The 22,831-nt window shown below is 41.1% G+C and overlaps 1 protein-coding gene and 1 pseudogene across 1 annotated transcript in view; both read left to right on the top strand.

Moving 5' to 3' along the window:
- Nucleotides 1-22,831, top strand: part of ATP10B (ATPase phospholipid transporting 10B (putative)) — a 383,816-nt gene that overhangs the window by 200,142 nt on the left and 160,843 nt on the right. The gene's annotated exons all lie outside the window — the stretch shown is intronic.
- Nucleotides 18,601-18,724, top strand: LOC138441940 (U2 spliceosomal RNA; annotated as a pseudogene).

Genomic DNA, 22,831 nt, shown 5'->3' with positions numbered 1-22,831 from the left:
AAATAATTTGATTTCTATTTTTCAGAATGACTATAACTACTATTTCTAGTACAGACTCCAAGGAGCCCGAGTAGAAGTGTAACAACTTAGGAGCTTATTGCAATAAGCCAACTGAGAGGTGATGGTGGCTCAGGCCAGGGTATATCAGAGGAGATGGAGAGAAGTGGTCAGATTCTGTAAATACAGTTGACCCTTGAGCGACACAGGTTTGAACTGTGCAGATCCACTTATACATGGAATTTTTCAATAATAAATACTACAGTACTATGCCATCCACAGTTGGTTGAATCTACCAATATAGAACCACAAATACATAGGAATCACATACCCCAGAGGCCCGTTATTTGACTGCAGGAAGGGACAGTACTCCTAACCCCTGCTTTGTTCAAAAGTCAATTGTATATTGAGGTAGAGGTTTCCTGATTGATTGTATGTGCGTGCTCAGTTGTGTCCAACTCTTTGCAACACCATGGACTATAGCCCACTAGGCTCCTCTGTCCATGGCATTTCCCAGGAAAGAATACTGGAGTGGGTTGTCCTCTCCTTCTCTAGAGGATCTTCCCGACCCAGGGATTGAACCTTATCTTGTGCTCTTGCATTGGCAGGCATATTCTTTACCACTATTGCCACCTAGGAAGCCCAACTGATTGTACATGATTAGATAATAGGGTATAATAGAGACAGAAAAAAAAAACAAGAGAAATAAAAATGGCAAGCATTTGGCCAACAACTGGAGGGATAGAGTTGTAATTTGGGAACAAATTATGGTTTGTTTTCTCATCTGCCAAATGGGTAAATTAACTAAAATGTGAAAGGTTGTTATAAGCACATGGCTTAGAATCATTCCTGGTATGTAAAACTCAAGTGTTAGCTGCCAGCTTAGGATTATCCTCCTTTCCCTGCTTGCTTCCTTCAGAGAACTAAGCACAGTCTGCTAGGATCTTGTTTATTTTTCTTTGTCATCCATCCCCTCACCAGAATGGAAGCTTCATGAAGGCAAAGATCTCATCTGCCCCAAGTTCATGCCGTATCATCAGCTTCTACAAGTGTTTCAACTTTAATATATGCTTGATAAATACTTACGAGTAAAAGCATGAAAGGATTCAACACTCAGACAACCTGCATTTCCCATGATATATCTTGGCATCTGTTTCTTGTGTTCATACTGGTCCATTTATGACTCAGACAACCTACATTTCCCATGATATAACTTGGCATCTGTTTCTTGCATTCATACTGGTCCATTTATGACTTTAGAAAATGGCATTAAGGAAGGGCTTTCTAAAAGGTGGATCAGGGACTTTTCTGAGGCTCCAGTGGTTAAGACTTTGCTTTTCAATGCAAGGGGTGCAGATTTGACCCCTGGTTAAGGAGCTAAGATCAAATATATCTCATAGCCAAAACACCAAAAAGCAAGACAGAAGCAGTATTGTAACAAATTCAATAAAGACTTTAAAAATGGTTCGCATCAAAAAACAAATTTTAAAATATAAAAGAAAAATTAAAGGTGGATCATGCAAAGGTTAAATAGTTCATTCAGAAAATCCTCTCTGTACTATGCCTTAATGAAGGAAAAAGTTCTAAGTATCACCATCAACAGGAGCTCTGAGATTCCAGACACCACAATCTATGCTCCTCCTTCGGAAGCTGAAATCAGTGCATTCCGTTCTTAATTAGCAGAGCCACTGCCCTGCCTCCACCCCCTGGTTCTGCTGTCAAGATGTCGCACATCTCTGGGTTGGCTGCCCATCCCAAGACAGTTCAGCTCTCTGTGCATGGCTGGAGGAAGGCAGGAAAAGGGCAAGGAGCCAATTATATTGAAATGGAATCTGGTCTTTGGAGGCCCCCTGTCAGGGTGAAGAGTTTTGGATGTTCCCAAAGATGACAGATGTTTCTTTATTTGAGTTGCTCTCAGAGGTTAGAGGTCATTTGTAAATAAGATTTGCTCCATTTGGTATGGCAAGTCATGTTCTTCGAGTCTTATTTTTTTTAATCCCTGAGTCTTTTTCTCTGTGTTTTGACATGCTCACTGCCCGCAGAAAGGCTCTTTGGTCTGGGATGAATATTTCATGTCCTTGGGAGCAGCTGAAGTAGCAATCAATTTCAGGGAGGGTACCAGTGATGAGCTGACATGGTGCTAAGACAATCCAATGGGAAGGATAAGATAGAGCAACTGGGGTGATGGATGAATAGATGAATGAGTGAAGGAGTAAATGAGTGAAGCCTCAAAATTATTTCCTCTGATTTTAGCTGGCAGGAGAAGTAAGCTAGATTCTATTGTTTAGTCTTTACTTTGATGTCCAAGAAAGTTTGTCTTTGTATAGATGATATTCCATGGAATATTATCTTCAAGTAAATAATAACCCATTCAGAATATAAATACATATTTTAATGCAAATCAGGGAATTTTTTTAAATCGGGGTCAATGGACTTATAAGTATCCATGAACTGTATGAAATATGTATACATTTATATATTATATATATATATATGTTAACCACTTTAAAAGGAAACACTTGGTATGGGGCAGTCATTTCTCTAATATTTTTTTAACTTTTTATTTTATATTGGAGTAGAGCCAATTAACAATGTTATGATAATTTCAAGTGGACAGCAAAGAGACTCGGCCATGCATATGCATGAATCCATTCTCCCCCAAATGCCCCTCCCATTCACGCTGCCACATAACATCAATTGCTCTAATGTTTTAGAAACTGTTTTTCATGTAATCCCCACAACCCTAGGAAGGAGATGTTGTTATTAATACTACCCCCACGGAAGTAATGTTACTGAGATACTGAAAGGATAAATAGGACTCACAACTAAGGAGTGGCAGTGCTGGGGTTTTAATTTTGGTAGTCTGGCTTTAACTATATACACAGTGTCATGGTAGCAAGGAGAAAGCATGGATGTGGAGTTGTTTTTTGGTTTTGATTTATTAAAGAAGTTATATTGAAAGAAATCAGAGCATCTCATAGACTCTGAGGGCAAGAAAGCAACTACCTTCACAGGAATTAGAACCAGAGGTCAAGTCGTCAGGAATGTCTACAGCCATCTATCTGGTCTCTTAGATTTTCTGTGTGTTTTATCTGTAACACTGGCCTGTGAACCCATCCATCAGCATAAACATGGCCCATTATAACTGATCAACACACAACTTGAGCTTCTTAGCCTCTTCTGTCTGGATGCCATATTTACCTTTCGTCTGTGACTCTGAACATACTAATGAATAGTCTAAATGGACAGAGTTTGAAAGTTTAATCTCCAGCAGCTTCACTGGAAATTTTGAGTTGCCCTGCAGCAGCCTGTTTGGAACTCTCCATTCCATGCTCCTTCCTTCATGTCATGATACTTATGGCAATAGACTTGGGCCAAGATGGGGCAAAATTATGAGGTTTAACCCAGGGATGACAGTGTTGAAGGTCCAGCAGAATCCGTTTTATATCTTGAAACCTCATTTCAATATTCAATCAATATTACAAATCAGGTCAATATCAACATAGTACCTATGAAGGCTCCTTACTCAGAAGTGTTAATATTTGGTGGGGAGAAGAATATGCTACCTCCAGAATGTGCACGAGGATTATTTTGAGTTGCAGACAACTGGAACCCACAAATTTAGAAAGAGCATTTTACCTCCCACTTAACTGCCTGATCCACACAGTCAAAGGCTTTGGCATAGTCAATAAAGCAGAAATAGATGTTTTTCTGGAACTCTCTTGCTTTTTCGATGACCCAGCAGATGTTGGCAATTTGATCTCTGGTTCCTCTGCCTTTTCTAAAACCAGCTTGAACATCATGGAGTTCACGGTTCACATATTGCTGAAGCCTGGCTTGGAGAATTTTGAGCATTACTTTACTAGCATGTAAGATGAATGCAATTGTGCGGTAGTTTGAGCATTCTTTGGCATTGCTTTTCTTTGGGATTGGAATGAAAACTGACCTTTTCCAGTTCTGTGGCCACTGCTGAGTTTTCCAAATTTGCTGGCATATTGAGTGCAGCACTTTCACAGCATCATCTTTCAGGATTTGAAATAGCTCCACTGGAATTCCATCACCTCCACTAGCTTTGTTCGTAGCGATGCTTTCATAGTGCTTTCATAGTGATGCCCACTTAACTTCACATTCCAGGATGACTGGCTCTAGGTGACTGATTCCCACCATCATGATTATCTGGGTCGTGAAGATCTTCTTGTACATTTCTTCTGTGTATTCTTGCCACCTCTTCTTTGTATCTTCTGCTTCTGTTAGGTCCATACAATTTCTGTCCTTTATCGAGCCCATCTTTGCATGAAATGTTCCCTTGGTATCTCTCATTTTCTTGAAGAGATCTCTAGTCTTTCTCGTTCTGTTGTTTTCCTCTATTTCTTTGCATTGATCACTGAGGAAGGCTTTCTTATCTCTTCTTGCTATTCTTTGGAACTCTGCATTCAGATGCTTATATCTTTCCTTTTCTCCCTTGCTTTTCGCTTCTCTTCTTTTCACAGCTATTTGTAAGGCCTCCCCAGACAGCTATTTTGCTTTTTTGCATTTCTTTTCCATGGGGATGGTCTTGATCCCTGTCTCCTGTACAATGTCACGAACCTCAGTCCATAGTTCATCAGGCACTCTATCTATCAGATCTAGTCCTTTAAATCTATTTCTCACTTCTGCTGTATAATATGCCAAAGCCTTTGACTGTGTGGATCACAATAAACTGTGGAAAATTCTGAAAGAGATGGGAATACCAGACCACCTGACCTGCCTCTTGAGAAACCTATATGCAGGTCAGGAAGCAACAGTTAGAACTGGACATGGAACAATAGACTGGTTCCAAATAGGAAAAGGAATATGTCAAGGCTGTATATTGTCACCCTGCTTATTTAACTTCTATGCAGAGTACATCATGAGAAACGCTGGGCTGGAAGAAACACAAGCCGGAATCAAGATTGCTGGGAGAAATATAAATAACCTCAGATATGCAGATGACACCACCCTTATGGCAGAAAGTGAAGAAGAACTCAAAAGCTTCTTGATGAAAGTGAAAGAGGAGAGTGAAAAAGTTGGCTTCAAGCTCAACATTCAGAAAACAAAGATCATGGCATCTGGTGCCATCACTTCATGGGAAATAGATGGGGAAACAGAGGAAACAGTTTTCAGACTTTATTTTTGTGGGCTCCAAAATCACTGCAGGTGGTGACTGCAGCCATGAAATTAAAAGATGCTTACTGCTTGGAAGAAAAGTTATGACAAACCTAGATAGCATATTCAAAAGCAGAGACATTACGTTGTCAACAAAGGCCCGTGTAGTCAAGGCTATGGTTTTTCCAGTGGTCATATATGGATGTGAGAGTTGGACTGTGAAGAAAGCTGAGCACTGAAGAATTGATGCTTTTGAACTGTGGTGTTGGAGAAGACTCTTGAGAGTCCCTTGGACTGCAAGGAGATCCAGCCAGTCCATTCTAAAGGAGATCAGCCCTGGGATTTCTTTGGAAGGAATGATGCTAAAGCTGAAAGTCCAGTACTTTGGCCACCTCATGCGAAGAGTTGACTCATTGGAAAAGACTTTGATGCTGGGAGGGATTGGGAGCAGAAGGAGAAGGGGACGACAGAGGATGAGATGGCTGGATGGCATCACTGACTCGATGGACGTGAGTCTGAGTGAACTCCGGGAGTTGGTGATGGACAGGGAGGCCTGGTGTGCTGCGATTCATGGGGTCGCAAAGAATCGGACACAACTGAGCGACTGAACTGAACTAACTGCCTGAAAGAATTTCAATAGGAGGCCTGTGCCCAGCAGAGAGGGCTTACCTGGTGGCTCAGTGGTAAAAAAAATCTGCCTGCCAAGCAGGAGACGTGGGTTCAGTTCCTGGGTCAGGAAGATCCCCCGGAGGAGGGCATGGCAATCCACTCCAGTATGCTTGCCTGCAAAATCCCATGGACAGAGGAGCCTGGCGGGCTATAGTCCATGGGGTCACAAAGAGTCCTTTATGACTTAATGTCTAAACAGCAACAATCCAGAAGAAAACTATTAATATTAATATTTCGCTTCTGAAAACCCAAATCCCTGCCCTCTTCTCCTTAGCTCAGGATGGTATATAAGCCTCAATTACCTGACTGTAGTGAGTCTCATTTTTATGGGCCTTTCATAAGTTTAAAATTTATTTTTCTCCTGTTAATCTGTCATATGTCAGTGCAATTATTAGACCAGCCAAACAACCTAGAAAGGAAGAATGGGAATGTTTTCCACCCCTACACATTCCATAAGAATGAGCACCATTGTTCATGAATCCCTAGGTGTTCTGATGCATTCCTATCCTGTGATTCAACGAGAGCCCTGTGTGTGCTCTGCCTCACCTTACAAGGTCCACCTGGAAGCTTCTCACATTTATACCATTCTTATCACGTCACACACAGAAACACTTCTCAGCACCCACGACTTGCGTGTTGATGTTGGCCTGCTTGCTTACTACAACAAATGTAGGCATTCAGGCCAGTTACCCACTGAGTGAATTGACACCAACAATAATTAGAAAAGGCAAAGAACCCACACACCTACAGTCAGTCTTTGACAAAGGAGGCAAGAATATACAGTCAGAAAAGGATAGTCTCTTCAGCAAATAGTGTTGGGAAAGCTGGACAGCCACATGTAACTCAAAGAAGTTAAAACATTCTCTTAACACCACACAAAAAACTAAACTCAAAGGACTCAAAAACTTAAGTTTAAGTCATGACACCACGAAATTCCTAGAAGAGAATATAGCCAAAACCCTCTGACATAAATCATCTATATTTTCTTAGGTCAGCCTCCCAAGTCAATAGAAATAAAAACAAAGTAAACAAATGGAACCTAACCAAAATTATAAGCTTTTACACAGCAAAGAAAACCATGAGCAAAAGAAAAGACAACCTACAGACTAGGAGAAAATATTTGCAAGTGATGCAACTGACAAGGGCTTAATTTCCAAAATATACAAATAACTCATACAACTCAATAACAAGAAAAACAAACAATCCAATCAAAAAAATGAGCAGAAAACCTAAATAGATATTTATCCATAAAGACATAATCAATAGGTACCTGAAAAAATGTTCACATGACTATTAGATAAATGCAAATCAAAACTACAATGAAGTATCGCCTCACATTGGTACAAATGGCCATCATTAAAGTCTACAAATAAATTCTGAAGAGAGGTTTTTTTTTTTTCTCCTCTCTCCCTAAGAGAAGGGAACCTTCTTACACTGTTGGTTAGAATGTAAGTTGGTACAGTCACTATAGAAAATAGTATGGAGGTTCCGTAAAAACTAAAGATGGACTTACCATGTGATCCAGCAGTCCCAGAGAAAATTCTAATTCAAAAATATACATGCACCCCAGTGTTCACAGCAGCACTATTTACAATAACAACTCGTGGAAACAACCTAAGTGTCCGTGGACAGATGAATAAGGAAAATATATATCTTCTTTATAGTATATATATATGATGAAATACTACTCATCCATAAAAAGAATGAAATAGTATCATTTGCAGCAACATGGATGGACCTAGAGATTATCATACTAAGTGAAGACAGAAAGAGAAATACATATGCTATATGACATCACTTACATGTGGAATCTAGAAGTATAACATAAATGCACTTATTTATGAAAGAGAAACAGACTCACAAACATAGAAAACAAACTTAAAGCTATCAAAGAAGAAAGGAGATGGGGGGGAGAGGTACATTAGGAGCTTGGGATTAGCAGATATGAACTATATAAATAAAACATAAACAACAAGGTTCTACTGTGTAGCATAAGGAACTATATTCAATATCCTGTGATAAATCATAATGGAAAAGAATATAAAAAAAGACATAATGGGCTAAGTCATTAGGTGGAATTGGAGAAGGCAATGGCACCCCATTCCAGTACTCTTGCCTGGGAAATCCCATGGATGGAGGAGCCTGGTGGGCTGCAGTCCATGGGGTCGCTAAAATTCGAACATGACCGAGTGACTTCACTTTCACTTTTCAGTTTCATGCGTTGGAGAAGGAAATGGCAACCCACTCCAGTGTTCTTGTCTGGAGAATCCCAGGGACGGGGGAGCCTGGGGGACTGCTGTCTATGGGGTTGCGCAGATTCGGACATGACTGAAGTGACTTAGCAGCAGCAGCAGCATGAGGTGGAATAATTTTTGATCACATGGCTTTATGTGCAGATATGCAAATCATACACTTCTCCTCCAAAGCTACACTTTTTTACCAAGACAACATTTCTCTGAAAAGCTGGCAGCAGATGTGATGAAATACCAAAGTTTCCAACTGGAGTTTAAGGATAGTTTGAGATGTTCAAGAAGGCCATAAACTTAGTGGTGGTTTAGTCGCTAAGTCGTGTCCAACTCTTGTGACCCCATAGACTGTAGCCTTCCAGGCTGCTCTGTCCATGGGATTTTCCAGGCAAGAATGCTGGAGTGGGTTGCCATTTCCTTCTCCAGGGGATCTTCCCAATCCAGGAATCAAACCCAGGACTGCTGCATTGCAGACAGATTCTTTACCAACTGAAACTCAGGGGAAAATAAAAATGCATAAAAGAGCTAAAACTCTTGAAGAAGACAGTCATTGCAGAGGATTTTATGTCATAAAACAAGGATCAATATTGCCTGGTCAAAGCCTGATTGCAGAAGTTTTCAGGCATATTGACTCATAGGAAAAGTTTAAGAGTTGACTTTAATCTGAATTCAGTTCAGAGGACCCTAGAGCAAAAAGAGAGTGCTTAAGACGCTTGTTAGAGGATACTTGCCAGAAAAAGAAGCCAGCACTTTCATTTCAGACTTCATTGCTCTCAGATTTTTGTAAATTCTGTTCAATAACAGAAAGAAAGTACAATGCAGTCTTTAGATTCCCTATTTGATTTTTGCTTCTTAATAAATGTTTGCAAAACACATATTTGAAGGATGCCAAGAACGGACTCATTGGGAAAGACCCTGATGCTGAGAAAAATTGAAGGTGGGAGGAAAAGGGGACAACAAAGGATGAGATTGTTGGATGGTATCACCGACGCGAGGGACACAAGCTTGAGTAATCTCCAGGAGTTGATGATGTACAGAGAAGCCTGGTGTGTTGAAGTCCATGGGTTCACAAAGAGTCAGACATGACTGAGCAACTGAACTAAACTGAAGGTTGCTTTGTCCCTCATTTATTTTTACTACTAGTGTTTTTGGTATTTTAGGGTATGCCAAGTTTCCATAGGGTAATACCAGTTCACAGCATCCTTCCCATGGGAAATAAGGGCTCACATTAAGTCAACTAGAGTTGCCAGCAGAAAACAATTAGGTTAGGAGCTGCACCTTAAGTATATTCAGAGAAGCCATAAGATCACAGTGCCTCAGGAGTAGTTACAGGATCTTTCCTCAAGAAGCAATATAACTTTTTTCCTGCCATTCTTTGGAGCCGCAATTCAGTCTGGGAAAGGGGGCAGGCTGGCCACTGCACTAGCAGAAGCACAGATTTTGAAGCCCGAGACACCTGCCTTTAAATCCTAATTGGGCTCCTTGTGATATATTTGATCTTCAATAGGTCACTTAACCTTCTGGGACTGGGTCTCTTCATTGTGAAATGGCAAGAATAATACTTCCCTTGCAGCATGATGGTAAGTTTCAGCGATAATCTACTTAACAACACCTGGCACATAGGTCAGACCAAACAAATGGTGTCCATAGTTATTTTGGTTTTGATGATGAGATTAATGAATTTTTTATTTGAGGTATGGGATCATTTTTAAGCAGCAGTTGCTGGTACTCATTCTCTGTTCACTGGTGCCAAATAGAAACATGGAGACAGGGTTTTGGGTGAAATAGAAAAGAGTAGCTTTTATTGCTTTGCCAGGCAAAGGTGGCCACAGTGGGCTGATACACGTCAGGGTGTGACCCACCCTGGAGGGGGTAGTGAGGAGTTTTAACAGTGTTCAGGGAGCAGGGTGTGATTAGCTCGTGGACAATTCTGAGACTGGTTGGCATCAAGTTGAAGTTCCAAGTATCACCAACCATCTTGTGTCAACCAATCTAGTCTATGTACTTGTGGTCAGCAGTTTTTATCTGGAGCGGGATCTGCTTCCCATAAAAGCAACTCAGGAGTGTTTGTGTCAGGCCTTTATCTGTATCTTTCAGGGAACAGTGAGTTTGGCGATTCTGCTACATGGCAGATTTATAGTCTAAATTGTTACCAGTTGCCCAGTCCAGCAGCTGTTCTTTGTCTTTACATCTTCATGTTTCCCGACTATTAACCCTTGAGTCTGCATTTTACTTCAGTGGACCAGCACACAGGGTCATACATGGTTTCACAACCTCCTGGCTCTTTAATCTGTGGCTCTCTGGAATACCCCCATACAATTCCAGCCCATTGTTATAAATCCCTGTATTTATTTGATCGTTCCTCTCAGTTCTGTTCAGCTCTTCAGCAAGAACTGTGTGGGCAAAGTGCTGGGGCAAGGTGTGCAAACATGAATAATGCATTGCCCTCAAGGAACTTAAGCTATATTTGTGTTTATTGTGCTGAGCGCTCAGTCCCAATTCAGAGGGCACCAGTGAAACTCAGTCCTCTTGAGGTTACTTGTTTGTGTGTTCATTTGTTTTTTTGTTTTTGTTTTTGTTTTTTTCAGAGCTAAAATTCTGGAAAGTTTTTATTTAAAAATAGGAGAAAATCTTTAAGACTTTGGGTTTAAAAAAACATTACTTAATATAATATCAGAAGCAAAATCCACAAAGGGAAAAAATGGTAACTGGACTTCAAAATCTAAAACATTTGTGCTTCAAAAGACATTCTTATAAGAATAAAAGGATAGATTAAGACTGGGAGAAAAAATTTGCAAATCGCATATTTGATAAAGGTCTTGTATCCAGAATATATAAAGAACTCTTACAACTCAATAAGAAGACAACTTTAAGCAAAGCAAATGATTAGACAGTTCACCAAAGAAGATCTACAAATGGCTGGTAAGCACATGAAAAGATGCTCACATTAGTTATTAGCAAAATGCAAATTAAAATAGCAATGAGATAGTATTTTACACTCACTAGGATGACTATATTCAAAGAGACAGATAATAATACATGTTGGCTGACTTTAGTTTTTGGGATTCCAAAATCACTGCAGATGGTGATCGCAGCCATGAAATTAAAAGATACTTACTCCTTAGAAGGAAAGTTATGACCAACCTAGATGGCACATCGAAAAGCAAAGACATCACTTTGCCAACAAAGGTCCATCCAGTCAAGGCCATGGTTCTTCCAGTAGTCATATATAGATGTGAGAGTTCGACCACAAAGAAAGCCGAGTGCCGAAGAATCGATGCTCCTGAACTGTGGTTGTTCATTTGTTTTTCTAGCAAACATTTTTGTTCCTACTGTGTGTCAGCTCCGTGTCAGATCTTGCCCCAGACAGTCTCTGTCCTCAGGGAGCTCTCAGAGGGGCAGCAGAGGGAGCAGGTAACGAGCGCTGGGCCCATTTAAAGCTCAGGGAGGAATGACAGTAGGGAAGTTAGTGTCTGTACACTCTTCCTGGCCAGAATTCCACCCTGAGTGCCTGGCATATCCTAACCCCGCAGGGATAACACTGCAACTACTAAAAGCTCCTTGGGAAACCCTTCTTATGTCTTTAGCTTCCAGACCAAGGCCCTGCTCTGAGAAAATTGCTTTCTCCTTTGCCTCAGTCTGGCCCTCTGTGGCCCTTCCAAACTGAGACCCCCACCAAGCATACGATAACACAGCCTGTTTTTCCATACCTGTCCCAGCATCCCACCTTATCCTTGGCATCTTGTTTGGATACATCCCAAGGAACCCTTCTTAGAAGTTTTAGCAGGAGATGGGGCAGCGATGTCAGACACAAGTAAACAAGAGAAGAGCTGGTTACTAGCCCAGGTCCAGAGGCCAGACTCGTGTGGCTTCCCATCTGGACGGTGGGATCTTCAGAAAGATATTCAATCTCTCAGAACCCTATTTTCCTCTTCTGTCACATGGAAATAATAATTATTCTTAGATCCCAGGGCTCTTGTGAGGATTAAATAAGTTAATGCTTGCCTAGGCCATAGCTTAGCGCTTGACATTTGATAAGCTCTCAACCAATTTATTCCCATTGAAGCAGGCGCACTCCAAAAATGTTGCAATTTGAAACCAACTGCCTTAACATCAGTGAGGGCTTGAGCTTTCAACAGGGGAGTTGGCTCTGGGGAACCCTTCCCTACAAAACAGGAGGAAAATGAGAAGGAGCAAATAAATCACACCAAAGAAGGAGAGCATTGAAAACACACATAACACACCCCAGAGACACATGAGGCCTTACCCTCCACCCAAATGATCACAGTTTAAGTCATTTTTGCTTCAGGTTGTTTTTTAAAGTTGAGATACAGTTGAAGTTTATTGTGTAGCCCTCTCCTTCTCCAAACCTAATTATTGCTCTAAAATTGATATTATTCCAATGCACATTTTTATATCATAATCAGTTCACTTCAGTTATTCAGTAGTGTCCAGCTCTTTGCAACCCCATGAATCACAGCAGGCCAGGCCTCCCTGTCCGCCATCAACTCCCAGAGTTCACTCAACTCACATCCATTGAGGCGGTGATACCATTCAGTCATCTCATCATCTATGGTCCCCTTCTCCACATGCCCCCAATCCCTCCCAGCATCAGGGTCTTTCCAAATGAGTCAACTCTTTGCATGAGGTGGCCAAAGTACTGGAGTTTCAGCTTCAGCATCAGTCCTTCCTGTGAACACCCAGGACTGATCTCCTTTAAGGTGGACTGGTTGGATCTCCTTGCAGTCCAAGGGACTCTCAGAGTCTTCTGCAACACAACAGTTCCAAAGGGTCAATTCTTCAGTGCTCAGCTTTCTTCACAGTCCAACTCTCACATCCATACATGACTACTGGAAAAAACCCATAGCCTTGACTAGAAGAACCTTTGTTGGCAAAGTAATGTCTCTGCTTTTGAATATGCTATCTAGGTTGGTGATAACTTTCCTTCCAAGGAGTAAGTGTCTTTTAATTTCATGGCTGCAGTCACCATCTGCAGTGATTTTGGAGCCCCAAAAAATATAATCAGCCACTGTTTCCCATCTATTTCCCATGAAGTGATGGGACCAGATGCCATGATCTTCGTTTTCTGAATGTTGAGCTTGAAGCCAACTTTTTCACTCTCCTCTTTCACGTTCATCAAGAGGCTTTTGAGTTCCTCTTCACTTTCTACCATAAGGGTGGTGTCATCTGCATATCTGAGGTTATTGATATTTCTCCCGGCAATCTTGATTCTAGCTTGTGGTTCTCCTAGCGCAGCATTTCTCATGATGTACTCTGCATAGAAGTTAAATAAGCAGGGTGACAGTATACAGTCTTGATGTACTCCTTTTCCTATTTGGAACCAATCTGTTGTTCCATGTCCAGTTCTAACTGTTGCTTCCTGACCTGCATATAGGTTTCTCAAGAGACAGGTCAAGTGGTCTGGTATTCCCATCTCTTTCAGAATTTTCCACAGGTTATTGTGATTCACACAATCAAAGGCTTCAACATAGTCAATAAAGCAGAAATAGTTGTTTTTCTGGAACTCTCTTGGTTTTTCAATGATCCAGTAGATGCTGGAAATTTGATCTCTGGTTCCTCTGCCTTTTCTAAAACCAGCTTGAACATCTGGAAGTTCACGGTTCATGTATTTCTGAAGCCTGGCTTGGAGAATTTTGAGCATTACTTTACTAGCGTGGGAGATGAGTGCAATTGTGCAGTAGTTTGAGCATTCTTTGGCATTGCCTTTCTTTGGAATTGGAATGAAAACTAACCTTTTCCAGTCCTGTGGCCACTGCTGAGTTTTCCAAATTTGCTGGCATATTGGGTATGCCAGCATTATCTTTCAGGATTTAAAATAGCTCCACTGGAATTCCATCACCTCCACTAGCTTTGTTCGTTGTGATGCTTCCTAAGTCCCACTTGACTTCACATTCCAGGATGTCTGGGTCTAGGTGAGTGATCACACCATAGTGATTATCTGGGTCATGATGCTCTTTTTTGTACAGTTCTCCTGTGTACTCTTGCCACCTCTTCCTAATATCTTCTACTTCTATTCAGTTCAGTTCAGTCACCCAGTCGTGTCCGACTCTTTGAGACCCCATCAACTGCAGCACACCAGGCCCCCCTGTCCATCACCAACTCCCGGAGTTCACTCAGATTCACGTCCATCAAGTCAGTGATGCCATCCAGCCATCTCATCCTCTGTCGTCCCCTTCTCCTCCTGCCCCCAATCCCTTCTAGCATCAAAGTCTTTTCCAATGAGTCAACTCTCCGCATGAGATGGCCAAAGTACCAGAGTTTCAGCTTTAGCATCATTCCTTCCAAAGAAATCCCAGGGTTGATCTTCTTCAGAATGTACTGGTTGCATCTCCTTGCAGTCCAAGGGACTCTCAAGAGTCTTCTCCAACACCACAGTTCAAAAGCATCAATTCTTCAGCGCTCAGCCTTCTTCACAGTCCATCTCTCACATCCATACATGACCACAGGAAAAACCATAGCCTTGACTAGACGGACTTTTGTTGGCAAAGTAATGTGTCTGCTTTTTAATATGCTATCTAGGTTGATCATGGCTTTCCTTCCAAGGAGTAAGCGTCTTTTAATTTCATGGCTGCAGTCACCATCTGCAGTGATTTTGGAGCCCCAAAAAATAAAGTCTGACACTGTTTCCACTGTTTCTCCATCTATTTCCCATGAAGTGATGGGACCGGATGCCATGATCTTCGTTTTCTGAATGTTGAGCTTTAAGGCAACTTTTTCACTCTCCTCTTTCACTTTCATCAAGAGGCTTTTGAGTTCCTCTTCAATTTCTGCCATAAGGGTGGTGTCATCTGCATATTTGAGGTTATTGATATTTCTCCCGGCAATCTTGATTCTAGCTTGTGTTTCTTCCAGTCCAGCATTTCTCATGATGTCCTCTACATAGAAGTTAAATAAGCAGGGTGACAGTATACTTCTATTAGGTCCATACATTTCTGTCCTTTATCGAGCCCATCTTTGCATGAAATGTTCCCTTGGTATCTCTAATTTTCTTGAAGAGATCTCTACTTATTCCCATTTTGTTGTTTTCCTCTATTTCTTTGCATTAATCGCTGAGGAAGGCTTTCTTATCTTTCCTTGCTATTCTTTGGAACTCTGCATTCAGATGCTTATATCTTTCCTTTTCTCCTTTGCTTTTCACTTCTCTTCTTTTCACAGCTATTTTTAAGGCCTCCTCAGACAGCCATTTTGCTTTTTTGCATTTCTTTTTCTTGGGGATGTTCTTGATCCCTGTCTGTCTCCTGTACAATGTCACGAACCTCATTCCATAGTTCATCAGGCACTCTGTCTATCAGATCTAGTTCCTTAAATCTATTTCTCATTTTCACTGTATAATCATAAGGGATTTGATTTAGTTCATACCTGAATGGGCTAGTCATTTTCCCTACTTTCTTCAATTTAAGTCTGAATTTGGCAATAAGGTGTTCATGATCTGAGCCACAGTCACCTCCCAGTCTTATTTTTGCTGACTGTATAGAGCTTCTCCATCTTTGGTTGCAAAGAAAATAATCAATCTGATTTTGGTGTTGACCATCTGGTGATGTCCATGTGTAGAGTCTTCTCTTGTGTTGTTGAAAGATGGTGTTTTCTATGACCAGTGCGTCCTCTTGGTAAAACCCTATTAGCCTTTGCCCTGCTCATTCTTTACTCCAAGGCCTAATTTGCCTGTTACCCCAGGTGTTTCTTGACTTCCTACTTTTGCATTCCAGTCCCCTATAATGAAAAGGGCATCTTTTTTGGCTATTATTTCTGAAAGGTCTTATAGGTCTTCATAGAACCATTCAACTTCAGCTTCTTCAGCATTACTGGTTGGGGCATAGACTTGGATTACTGTGATATTGAATGGTTTGCCTTGGAAACAAACAGAGATCATTCTGTCGTTTTGACTGCATGCAAGTACTATATTTCGGACTCTTTTGTTGACCATGATGGCTACTCCATTTCTTCTAAGGGATCCTTGCCCACAGTAGTAGATTTAATGGTGGTCTGAGTTAAATTCACCCATTCCAGTCTATTTTAGTTCGCTGATTCCTAGAATGTCGACATTCACTCTTGCCATCTCCTGTTTGACCACTTCCAATTTGCCTTGATTCATGCACCTGACATTCCAGGTTCCTATGCAATACTGCTCTTTACAGCATCGGACCTTGCTTCTATCACCAGTCACATCCACAACTGGATATTGTTTTTGCTTTGGCTCCATCTGTTCATTCTTTCTGGGGTTATTTCTCCACTGATCTCCAGTAGCATGTTGGGCACCTACTGACCTGGGGAGTTCCTCTTTCAGTGTCCTATCGTTTTGCCTTTTCATACTGTTCATGGGGTTCTCAAGGCAAGAATACTGAAATGGTTTGCCATTCCCTTCTCCAGTGGACCACATTCTGTCAGACCTCTCCACCATGACCTGCCCGTCTTCGGTGGCCCCACATGGCTTGGCTTAGTTTCACTGAGTTAGACAAGGCTGTGGTCCATGTGATCAGATTGGCTAGTTTTCTGTAAACCCATAAATAGTATATCATATTCTTTTAAACCTTATCCAAATGGCATTTATGAGAGAAACTTCGTTGCCTACTCAGTATTTGTTTATTAGCTCGCTTACTTCAATATTCTTTTCTTTGCAGAACATGGTGTGTGTTCTGGGCAACAATGCCTCCAACTCAAGGCCTTCATTTCCCACCTTCACTTCTGCTAGAGAGGTAGCCAGTAAAACAAAGGTGAAGGTCATTGGCCAGGGCTTCTGGGATGATCCTTTTTAGGGACTCATTTGCCAAGTGTAGCATTGTTCTTATTCCCCTTTTCCTCCCTCCTACCTGGAATATAACTGAGGTGGATGAAGCTCCAGAGGTTTTCATTTCATGACACCCCTGGAGGTTGGACGCCAGTGGTAAGCAAGGTGAAGCACAAAGGGCTGAGTCCCTCATGACCTTAGAGCCTCTGCATCAGCCAGTCTTGCACTACCTGCCTCAAGGTGTGTCTTGTGTCATAACTTAATATTGCAGTTAAGGCATGTTTTCTTCCTGTGATTTAAAGCAGTTGAAACTAAGCCTAAATAGTAATGAATCATACTATATGTATCATCTTCCAAAATGAATCTCTTTTCAGGATTATATTTTCATTGCTCAGCATTCTGTTTATCTTATGAGGCAGGTTAGGGCTTAAATCACCAGTTCTAGAATTAGACTGGCTGGGTTACAGCCCAACTCTGGCATTGACAGTTATGTGAGACCTTAGATAACAGCTTAAACTTCTCTATCTTCATTGCTTGTCTATAGAATGGGGATGATCATAGTACCCCATCACAGGATTGGCAAGAGAATGAATTGGGTTAATATTCACATGTAAAGTGCTTAAAGTTGTACCTGCAGCAATATCATAAGTAAACCTATAGAGACATACTATTATTTTGCTGCTTATCTGTGATGATATAGTTCCATTTTAATTGCCATATAATATTCCATTTTATAGACATGCTCTAATTTTTTTTTTTACTCTCTATTTGATGCATTTTTGTTTCTTGTTTTTAGCTTTTACTGAACGGTGATGCATTGAACATTCTGAACATGTCTCCTTGTTTATCCCCATACGAGTTTCTCCAGGACATCTACCTAGAAGTAGAAATGTTGAGGCTAGGGGCATGTGTGCTTTCCACCTGACTCAATAAAGCTAATTTGGTTTGCAAAGTGAAACACAGCAACCTGTGTAAGAAAATCCCCATTGAATCTCATTGTTCCCAAATCCCAAGGTAATTCGACTTCTTGTTTTTTGCCATTCTGATATTGTAGCAAGGTATCACTCGTTTTTGTTTAAATTTGCATTTCCCTGATGAGTAGGGAAGCTGGAAATAATTGTATGGTTTGGAGCTATTTGGATTTTGTCTTCTGTGAACAACCTGTTCCTATCATTTCTCATTTTTCTTCAGGGTTGTTTATCTTCCCCTTTTTGAATTTGTATCTGTAATAATGTTACAAACATCTCTTCCAAATCTGTGACTTGTCTTTTCCCATCTTTGGGGGCATAGATATTTTAATTTAGTCAAATTTATCAAACTTTAATTATTGATGTCTGTGCCTTAAAAGAGTTCCCCCTCAACCTCAAGGTCATAGGGACTTTCTCCACTATTTTGTTTTTTTTTTAATTTTTATTTTTACTTTATTTTACTTTACAATACTGTATTGGTTTTGCCATGCATTGACATGAATCCACCACGGGTGTACATGCATTCCCAAACATGAACCCCCCTCCCACCTCCCTCCCCATAACATCTCTCTGGGTCATCCCCGTGCACCAGCCCCAAGCATGCTGTATCCTGCATTGGACATAGACTGGCGATTCGATTCTTACATGATAGTATACATGTTTCAATGCCATTCTCCCAAATCATCCCACCCTCTCCCTCTCCCTCTGAGTCCAAAAGTCCGCTATACACACCTGTGTCTTTTTTGCTGTCTTGCATACAGGGTCATCATTGCCATCTTTCTAAATTCCATATATATGTGTTAGTATACTGTATTGGTGTTTTTCTTTCTGGCTTACTTCACTCTGTATAATCGCATCTCGGCCTTTTGGCTAAGATCAAGTGTAGTATTTTGTTTTAAATTTCTCTCTCCAGGAAGGAAGTCTTGACTGCAGCTGGGATATATTTTTTATGTGCAGCATGAAGTAGAAATTTGTTGTTTCTATCTGAGCTAACAGTGATTTCAACACTATGGATTGAGCAGTCCGTCTGTCCACCCTGATTTGTAAGGCGACATCTGTCACATATTAAGTCCCCATATGTACACGAGTCTGTTGCCCAGCTCTCTAGTGTGTATCATTTGTCTGCTTGCTATCCTGGTGCCAACACACACTGCCTGAGTCTCAGTCTCTAAAGGGTCTTTAGTCCGTTAGAAGCTTGGTTTGTTGGCATCATGCAGATAAATCAAATCATAGGATGGGTTTTCCCCTGACCAGACAGCTCTTCCAGCATTATGTAGGACAAGTCTCAGTGCCACACGGACATAGCAGAAGGGAGAGAGACATTTACTTCAACTTGCCTCTTCCTTCTCTTCTCACTATATGCCCTGTGGTGTTTCAGACTGCAAAACCCATGCATACATCTTGCCACCACCAAAGTTGGCTCTATGTGATGCTATCCTCAACACTGCTGAATAACAAAGCTATTTTGTCTCTCTAATGGTCCAAAGGAAGGGAAAGTTGCCTAAATGCAATATTTATAGCCTGGATAGTTATGGAAGCACTTGTGAGAGAAACCATTATATTGGAGGTGTAAGAAGTCACCAAATCCCCACATGCACAACTCTAAAAAGATTGAGAAAATTAGAAATAGATTATCCACTCACCAGATGGGGTGTTATCTCCTTGGCTTGTTCATGAAAGGACAGAATGAAGTGATTAGGAGGTGGGAAGGCAGCTGAGTGTAGCTACCTACATGTGTTAATTTGCTTTTATCTCAATTTTCTCTATCAGAATAATATGCCAAACAAAGGGCCCCAGAGAGAATGCTGATTTTGCTTTATTAATCAGATAACAAAGCCCCTGCAACACCCTAAGTAATGTTGAAATGGTTGCCAACCCCCTTGGGCACCAGGAAATGTCAGTGGGTCTCCCTCCACAGAATGCAATCAGAATTCAATCAGACAGAGCATAAAAAGCAAGGCCCAGTGGTTTTCTCTGAACATCCAGGATCTCTCACCAAGGACTGAAGTTTAATGAAGAGGGGAGAATTGGGCCTCAGGGACCAAGTCTTCAGCAGGGGTAAATTTCGTGGAGGCGTGTGCAGCCCCCAAGCTCCATCAGGCAGTCCCGCCAGGGAGCATCACTCTGCCATTCTCCTTCAGGCTGACTGTGACTGATGGATTTATCATTGGGCTGCAGCTCTCCTGCCTCCCAAATGGCTCAGCAGTAAAGAATCTGTCTGCAGTGCAGGAGACACACTGATCCCTAGGTGGGAAGGATCCCCTGGAAAAGGGGAATGACAACCCACTCCAGTATTCTTGCCTGGAAAAATCCCATGGATAGAGAAAGTGAAGTTGCTCAGTAGTGTCCGACTCTTTGTGACCCCATGGACTGTAGCCTGCCAGGTTCATCCAACCATGGGATTTTCCAGGCAAGAATAGTGGAGCGGGTTGCCATTTCCTTCTCCAGGGGATCTTCCCAAGCCAGGGATTGAACCCAGGTCTCCTGCATTGCAGGCAGACTTTTTGCCATCTGAGCCACCAGGGAATCCCATGGATAGAGAAGCTGGCTACAATCCAGAGGGTCGCAAAGAGCTGGACGTGGCTAAGCACACATGCTGCTCCCCTGTCTCCATGGGCCTTTGTCATTTAAGCCAGACAATATTTAAACATCTGTGAAGCCTGTTTTCCTCCTTTATTCCCATTTCTCTTTTGTCTCTTTTCTCTCCTCTTCCAGCTCTGGGATTGTGGTCTTACCATAGGAAACCACAGTCATAGTCTGCTTTACAATCTGTTATTTTTTTCTTTTGACCTCATTACACATCATGTGGGATCTTAGTTCCTTGACCAGGAATTGAACCCGTGCCCCTGCAGCAAAAGTGCAGAGTCTTAACCACTGGGCTGCTAGAGAACCCCCTCTGCTTTACTGTCTGGTAGACCTCCATTCAGTCATCTGATTAATGGGAAACGAACATTAACAACTGTGTCTGTTATTCTCCAGAAAGCCATATGTAGATCTGTGTGTCCCTATCCTGAAGATAAACTGTGTATATTACGAAAAAGGAAGAAGAGTATGTGATGTTGTCACGTGCCATTGTGAAGTCTCTTTCTAGAGATTTGCTTGCCTGCAGTTCAGTTGGCCATAAAACAACCAGAGAACCCTTCAGAGTCCAAAATGAGGCAAGAACCTAGTGATCCGTGATTGGCATGGGTCCAAAGTTACTGCCCTGAGGAGCTAGCCCCCTGCCCACCCACACCAGCTCAAACCTCTTCCTGAGTGAGTAAGATAGGAGTGTGGGTCACATGAGAAAGTCACTTAGTATCACTTCAAATGGGAATAAAGGACTACGAAAACAATCCACAAACCAGTGTGTAACTGCTTGAGTCTCTTGCTGCCAATGATCAAGTTATTGTGGTCCTGGGGTTCGAGTCTGTACTTCTTTCTAATTTGAGATGCTTTGTGATTTGAGAAGTTTTAAAATGCCAAGGTAAAACAAAAATAAAGTTTATAGTTTAGTTAATTGTATTGGACACTAATTTCTCATTATGACAAATATTTTCTAGTTTTGTAAGGGTAGGAGAATCTCAGATGAAGGAAATCTCTGTACTACCTTTGCAACTCTTCTATAAATCTAGAATATTCCAAAATCAGATGTGTATTTTTAAACAAATAAACCAGGGCAATCACAGGTGTCTAAAATTACAGGAATAAATATAAATGGCTCACACTGACTTAGAAAAAAACAAAAGCCAAGTTCTCTACCTATACATTAGGAAACTGATGTGAACTCTACCGCTGATAATTTCTGTGACCTTGAGCAAGTCACGTAACCCATCCTCATTTAATTTATTATTCCAGAGAAAAAGGGCAATCAGATTGATCTGCAAAATATGGAAAAGTTCAGAATTATCCATAGTCATACTGTCCAAGCCATAATTTCACCAAATACAAAAATTCAGTAGAAGCAGATTTACTTCTGCATATCTTCTGGTTAACCCAGGCAATTTCAATTTCAGTATATGCAATTATCATGTCATTTCTAAGAGAACAAGTAACTAAAGAGTTAGGAATGAAGATGGTATACCGGAAGTAAAGATCGGTGTGACATAATATGGAAGGATAAGGAATATTGAAAGCATATAACTTATGATCTTAGAACTGCACCCTGGGTTTGTAGGGAAAGCTTTTGCCGAGAGGTGTGAGAGCCTTTAGTTAAAAGTACTTTGATCAGAATTCCTCCTGAGCAAGGTTAAGGACATGTAACAATCTGTCATGGGAAGGAAGTTTCAGCAACACTTCCCCCACTAATTTACATATCTCAAAAATCCAGTCATTGAGAGTCTCTGAGATCTGAGGAGCCAGAAATCAAAAGCTCTGAGTCATAAATCAGAACAATTTTGTTTTCATGCTTCATAACAGATGTTAGTGACAAACAAAATTAATTTCAAGTTTTTTGTCTTAGGGGAGGCGAGCATTAAAAGGCTGTAGGGAGCAGATTCTGAATGAAAGTGTACTGTACCTATGGTTATTTTAAAAGGTAAATGTCATTGATATTGACACTGTGTAGTACAGTACATTGATTGCTTTGTTCAAAATATTTTGTATTACACTCTCAAATTTGCTCACAAGGAAAGGGAACTTCTATGAGTTCTAAAGTTCCTTAACCACAGATTTACCTGAATGGGTGTATTGAGGAGCTTAACACCTACAGCTGGGGAGAACCACTGTGGTACAGACCTAGCCTACCTCAAAGAACTGTTTGAAGGCAAAAGGGAATACAGTCATGCCTCATCTTACTGCACTTCTCAAATACTGCATTTTTTTATAAGTTGAAAGTTCGTGGCAACCTTGCTTTGAGCAAGTCTATAGATGCCACTTTTCAAAAAGCATTTGCTCACTTCATGTCTCTGTGTCACATTTTGGCAATTCTACCAGGATTTCAAACTTTTCCATTATTGTGATATTTCTTATGGTGACCTGTGATCAGTGATCTTTGATGTTACCATCGTATTTGTTTTGAGGTGCCACAAACCACACCCATATAAGACTTTGAACTTGATTATTAAAATGACAACAAAGGATTTAGAACATTACATAAGCTT

This window comes from Ovis canadensis, chromosome 5 (assembly GCF_042477335.2).
Source record: "Ovis canadensis isolate MfBH-ARS-UI-01 breed Bighorn chromosome 5, ARS-UI_OviCan_v2, whole genome shotgun sequence".
NCBI lineage: Eukaryota > Metazoa > Chordata > Mammalia > Artiodactyla > Bovidae > Ovis > Ovis canadensis.
Note: the sequence above shows the minus strand (reverse complement) of the source record. Positions and strands in the feature narration are given on the sequence as shown.